Source organism: Hipposideros armiger, unplaced genomic scaffold (assembly GCF_001890085.2).
Source record: "Hipposideros armiger isolate ML-2016 unplaced genomic scaffold, ASM189008v1 scaffold_0, whole genome shotgun sequence".
In the NCBI taxonomy this organism is placed as follows: Eukaryota; Metazoa; Chordata; class Mammalia; order Chiroptera; family Hipposideridae; genus Hipposideros; species Hipposideros armiger.
In genome coordinates this window covers 11,132,915-11,139,196 of record NW_017731350.1, presented here as the reverse complement: position 1 = coordinate 11,139,196, position 6,282 = coordinate 11,132,915, and positions in this window count along the sequence as shown.

Below are 6,282 nucleotides of genomic sequence, written 5' to 3'. Positions count from 1 at the left end.
CTCCAGGTTGAGCTGTTGTTCAGCATCTTAGCTGTGGAGGGCAGTGTCACTGGCCCTCATATGTGGGATCCGAACCGGGGACCTCTGGCATCCCAAGCCAGCTCTTAACTAACACGCGACTTGGCCGGCCCCAGATTTATGTTCTTATTTACTGGGGGGTGCCTTTCTGTTCTCTTTCTCTCTCTATGTCACACACACACACACACACACACACACACACACACACACACACACACATGCACACTCAACCAATAAGGAGCTTCTGAACGACCAAAGTCATGGCCACCAAGTACACACCCAGTTGCCATATCCTTTATTGTTTAAAAGGCCTCTGAGGCCTCATTGAGGGCCCACTAGCTCTCATTTTGCACCCAGTCTGGCAACCATCATCATTTATTTGCTGAGCTGTTAGCAACGGCAGGCTAGACGGGGTGCCTGGGAGAGGCCCCAAGAAGTCTCAACTGACAACCTGGACGAAGGGAGGAGACTAACGGTATAGAAAGAAACCAAGAACTTTGGGGCCCGGTGGTGGGATCAAGGAGCCCAGTCCCCTCTGTGCTCTGTCTCTTTCACCCGCAGTACATGCTCTTGTTCAATTAGCTCAGTGTCTCTGGATTAAGAAAGCAGGCCATTTGTAGCACATTTTAGAACTGTTTCTATTCAGAATGGATGGAATAAAATTTTAGTGTTTAAAGGGGCAATAATGATGAGGATAACAGCATTTGTATTTAATGCTATCTACTGCATTCACCCATTTAATCTTCACAGTAGGCCCTTAGCTTTCTAGAAATGTCAGCTATCTGACACAGTCACCCCTCCCTGGTTGCACCCCTCCCTCAGAGCCTGCATGCTCCAACACACACACAGCTTCCAAGGAAGTGTCCTCATGGATGAGCACAGATGTTTCCTTCTTACCCTTCATGAACCCACCAAATAAAATCCACATTCTGCTGGAGTGGGAGCGGGAGCAGCTGCAGGAGGCCCAAGACAGAGTATCCCCCTTCTGACCAGGGGCTTCCGGGAATGTCAGGAGTGGGAGAGGCTCAGGACTGTCCTGTGTGTCCACCTCATCCCGCAGGACAGAGGCTGAGGCTGGCAGGAGCAAGGCCCTGGACTCTGCCCTTTGCATGCTGTGTGGCACTCTGTCAGCTCATTTTCTGAGTGTGGTCCCCTTCCCAGCTGTTGCTGCCTGAATTGTGTTTTCCCACGCCCAGGCCTGCCCAAGCTGTCACCAGCTGTGACCAGCTGTCAGCCAGTTGTTAGCACTCTGCTCCTCTCCCTCCACGTGACAATTTCCATCATTAGCCAGAGCCCGGAAGAGCTTTGTGACAGGCAGACTCACAGCATCCAAGGCCTGAGCACCCTGCAGTCAGGAGGAGACGCAGGTGAGAGACCCACAGACATGGACCCAGAGAGACACTCACACACACAGGGAGGGAGTCAGTGAGATGGAATCATAGAAAAAGAAAGAGCAACAGGAGAGGAGCAGGGAGGTTGATGAGGAATAGAAAGCAGGGACACACACACACACACACACACACACACACACACACACACACAGGTTTACAGGGCTAACCAAGGCAGCAAANTAAGAGCTCGCTCAAGAGTTTGAGCTCTGAGCAACAGCGGTTCGAGTCAGCCCGAGCTGAGCAGCCACTGAGCTGCCAACAGGTGGCGGGATGGCTCAGCTAAAAAATAAATAAATAAATAAATAAAATAAAATAAAAATCATAAAGAAATACATTTCACACCTTCCAGAGTGGCAAAAACTAAAAAAGTCTGAAAATAATTGTTGGTGAGTTTAGAGCAGCCAGAGTGTTTATATACTGGTGATGGGGGTATGAATTGGAAAATCATTGGGCATCATATGGAATATCTGCATGGAGCCCAGCAATTCTGCTCCTTAGTGAACACCTTCGAAGAACTGTTCCACCTGTGCACCAGCAGGTGCCTCACGGAACGCTCAGGGCAGCACTGTTTGTCATCGCCAAACTGGAAACCACCCGAAAGTCCACCAATAATGGATAATTAAAATGTTATGCCTAGTAGTCTAACAGAATGGCACACAGACGTGAACATGAATTGCAGCGGCGTGAAGCATCACGGATCCATCTCAGGAACTTAATAGTGAAGAAATGAAGCAAATTACAGAGGAATACACAGAGTGTGGTTCTGCTTACATAAAGTTCAACGTCATCCTAATCTAAGCAAGGCATCGGGTAAGGATGCAACCATATGTGGCAACACTTGAAAGAAATGCAAGAGATCACTGCAGCTGAAATGCAGGGTGGGTAGAACACTCTGAGATGGGCAGAAGGGATGCATTGTGGGAGGGCAGAGGTGTGATATGGATCACGCTAAGCACTGCGGTGTTGTTTGTAATAGCAAGACAAGGGAACTGACTTTAAAAAAACATGGTTAAATAAATTATAATATATCCCTACAATGAAATCATATGCAGTCATTAAAAAAAGAGCTCTTTATGAATAAATATGAAAAAATCTCTGATATGTTTAAAAAGATAAGTTCAAAACAGTGCTCATAGGATGCTGCTATTTGGGTAAGAAAGTAGAAAAATGCATAAAATATCCTGAGTGAGATATACAAGAGTCAGATAGCATTGGTTGCCTCTGGGAGGAGAACGAGGTAGGTGAGAAATGTGTACTTTCAGTATCTAATTCTAAAGTTAAAATTTTTAAATGTTACGTAATTTCTGTAAAATTATATGGTGTTGAGAACTTACTTCAAAACACACCAGCGAGTTAAAAAATGAAAGTCCGGACAGCTGAGAGAAGATTAGCAAAATGTTAATAATGTTGAAACTGGGGTATGGATGATGGCATGTCGGTGTTAGAAGTTTTCTAGAACAAAAAGTTGCATAAAGCAACCTGGAGGATTCTGGGTCCAAACTCAGACTTACGCACACAAGTTTAAATCTTCTCCATCTCAAGACTCCACTAAAATAACCGAAAATGCATTTTAAAGCTCCATGCTCAACATAGCTTGTCACTGAAACTCCATCAACAACGAAAACTGAATCAGCCTCTGGAGATGGCTCAGCTCACTGTCGTGGAGCCACCTGAACTGAAACTCTTGCCCATGAGCGTATTGGGAGCCATGTATTGAGAATGGCGGGGCCACACGCTGGAAAGAGCCTGGGTATTAGGAGAGTCACCAGGAATGTTTGTTTTAGATTTTTCATGGGTGAGGAAACAAAAAACAAAACACTTTTACTTGATTGGAGCCACTGGGGAGTTTTAGTTTGTTATAGTAGCAAGCTTTACCCAAAGCAATACACACGGATTTTCCGGTAGTGACACATTCAAAACCTGGACCCCAAAAGAAGAGAGTGGGTTTTTCCCCTCAGGATCCTTTACCAGCCAGCACGGAACCCTGTGCACTGGCTTGATGGTTCAGGCCCCACCTTGTCTCCCACCTCCTCATCCTGCTCTCCAGATAACATGGGGCCATGCAGGGCAACTGGGACGGGTGGCATTTCCCAGAGCGTAACACCGAAGCCCACACGGCCCGAGTGACTTCTCCACACTCTTCTCACTGGAGCAGGGAGCGCCAGCCACAGGGATGTACCAACTCCACTGCGTTCACGAGAGCCCCAGAAACTGTGCGCTCCATGGGGAGACCACACTCTGTGGGAAAGTGAGGCGGGCTCTCCAGAGGGTGCAGGGGGACTTCATCATGATTTGACTTGGGGATTGACCTGGAATGGCTGCATTATCCACATGGCACAGGAGAAGCCACTTGGGGGACAGCAGGGTGCCTGTGGGAGGAAATTACAGAAGCCTCTCAGAGCAGAATGCCTGTTTTCACACCAGCTGCAAAGTGCAAAATGATATTAAGTTGTCAACATCTTTCCCTTGGTCTAAAGGATCTGAAATCCTATCTGTGTCTGTCTGTCATCAGATCTGCCGCGTGGCTGCCGGGCCGCAGCACAGAATCTCATAAGCCTGGAGCAGACTCCACTGTTTCCAGGCACCGGGAATGGAGGCAGGCCCCCGCCCCCCACCTTTGCTTGCTCTGAACTTCAGTTTTTCTCATGGGTAAAGCTGAGACTTTGGGGCTGGAAGTTTTGTAATGAGGGTTTTAAAATAGCATGTATGAAAATGCTTTGTAAGCTGTGCAAGGCTCAACTAATGGTTTCTCATTAAGTGAGATGATATATGTAAAATATCCACCCAGGGCCTGTTATATAAGCAGGTTGTCAGCCAAAAATCTCTCTCATTTGCCGTGTCATTCCTACTACGATCATTACTGTGTCCCAAGCCCATTGCCATGACGTAAAGTCTGGAAGGGTATCTGCGCCCCTTCTCATCTTATATTATTGTTTATTATCTCCTGGTGGCCAGTGTATTTCCCAGAAATGGCGCAGCCATATTTTCAGTCCCATGTAGTCTTCCAGAATCTTTCAGTCCCTATCAAGAGGTAGAATTTATTTCTCCTTGAACATGGGTGGGGCACTGTGACTGCCTTGTTGAATAGAATATAGCAGACATGGTGCTGCCTGGTTTCTGAGGCGAGTTCATCAAAGACAATATCGTGTCTCCTAGGCCCTCCTGGGATGCTTGCCTTTAAATCGGCCACCACGCTATGAGGAAGCTCGAACCAGCCCACAGGACGCGTCCACATGGAGAAGCCCATGGGGAGGGCCCTGAGGCCCCAGCCCATAGCCAGCACCAACCAGACTTGGAAGGAAATAAATCTTCAGGTGATCCCACTCCCCCAAATTCTTTCTGTCTTTTTAAAGACACCTTTATTGAGGTAAAATTGATATACAATAATTGCAGTTGCACATATTTAAAGTGTACAGTTTGATAAGTCTTTTAAAAAGGTTTTTATTGAAACTATAGCTAGCATACAACACTATATCAATTTCAGGTGGACACCATTGTTATTCAACATTTATGTACCTAAAGAAGTGATCACCATGGTAAGTCCAGCAACCATCTGACACTATACCACGCTGTCACAATATTATTGACGATATTTCCTGTATTGTACATTATATCCCCATGACTTATTTGTTTTATACATGAAAATTTGGACCACTTATTCCCCTCCCCCATCCCACCCTTTTTAAATTTATCAATTATAGTTGCCATTCAATATTATTTTATATTAATTTCAGGTGTACAGCATAGTGGTTAGACATTTATATAATTTAAGAAGTGATCTCCCTGACTAGTATAGTACCCACCGGGCACTATACGTAGTTATCACCATATTATTGACTATATTCCCATGCTGTACTTTACATCCCCATGACTATTTTTAACTACCAATTTATACTTCTTAATCCCTTCACCTTTTTCACCCTTCCTCCAAGCCCTTCCCATCTATCACCCCAACAAATCTAGTGCCCTTGACACCATAGTTATTACAATACTATTGACTATATTCTTTATGCTATTACCCTATACCTCATAACTACTTTGCAACAACCAATTTTTATTAAGTCTTCAACCCTTCCCCTTTTCTCACTCATACCCCTAAACTCCCTCCCATCTGGCAACCATCAAAATGTTTTCTGTACCTATGAATTTCTTTCTGTTTTGTTTTTTAATTTTGTTCTTAGATTCCACATATAAGTCTGTCTTTCTCTGCATCTGTCTTGCATCTGTCTTTCTCTGTCTGACACTCCACTCAGCACAACACCCTCCAGGTCCATCCATGCCACTGCTGATAGCAAGAACCTATTCCCTTCCATGGCTGAGCAATATTCCATTGTATATGTGTACCACCTCCTCTTTATCCATTCTTCCATCAACAGATACCCAGGCTGCCTCCATATCTTGGCCATTGTAGACAATACTGCAATGAACATGTGGATGCACAGTTTCCCTCAAAGTAGAATTTTAGGTTTCTTCGGATAAATACACTGGAGCAGGATTGTTGGGTCCTTCTTTGTCTCTTCTTATAGCCTTTGTTTTAAAGTCTATTTTGTCTGGCGTAAGTATTGCCATCCAAGCTTTTCTTGTTTTTGTTTCATTTTCATTTCCATGAAATACCTTTTTCCATCCCTTTACTTTCTGTCTGTCTGTCTTTCAATCTGAAGTGTATCTCTTGTAGGCAGTATATATAAGGGTTTTGTTTTCTCATCCATTCATCCCTCTTATGTGTTTTGATTGGAGCATTTAATCTATTTACATTGAAAGTATTGTTGATAGATATGTAGCCATTGCCTTTTTATTAGTCATAATTTTGATTTTTTTTTTACTGTCTTAAAGAAGTCCCTCTAACATTTTTTTTCTGTTGTTGTTTGTTTGT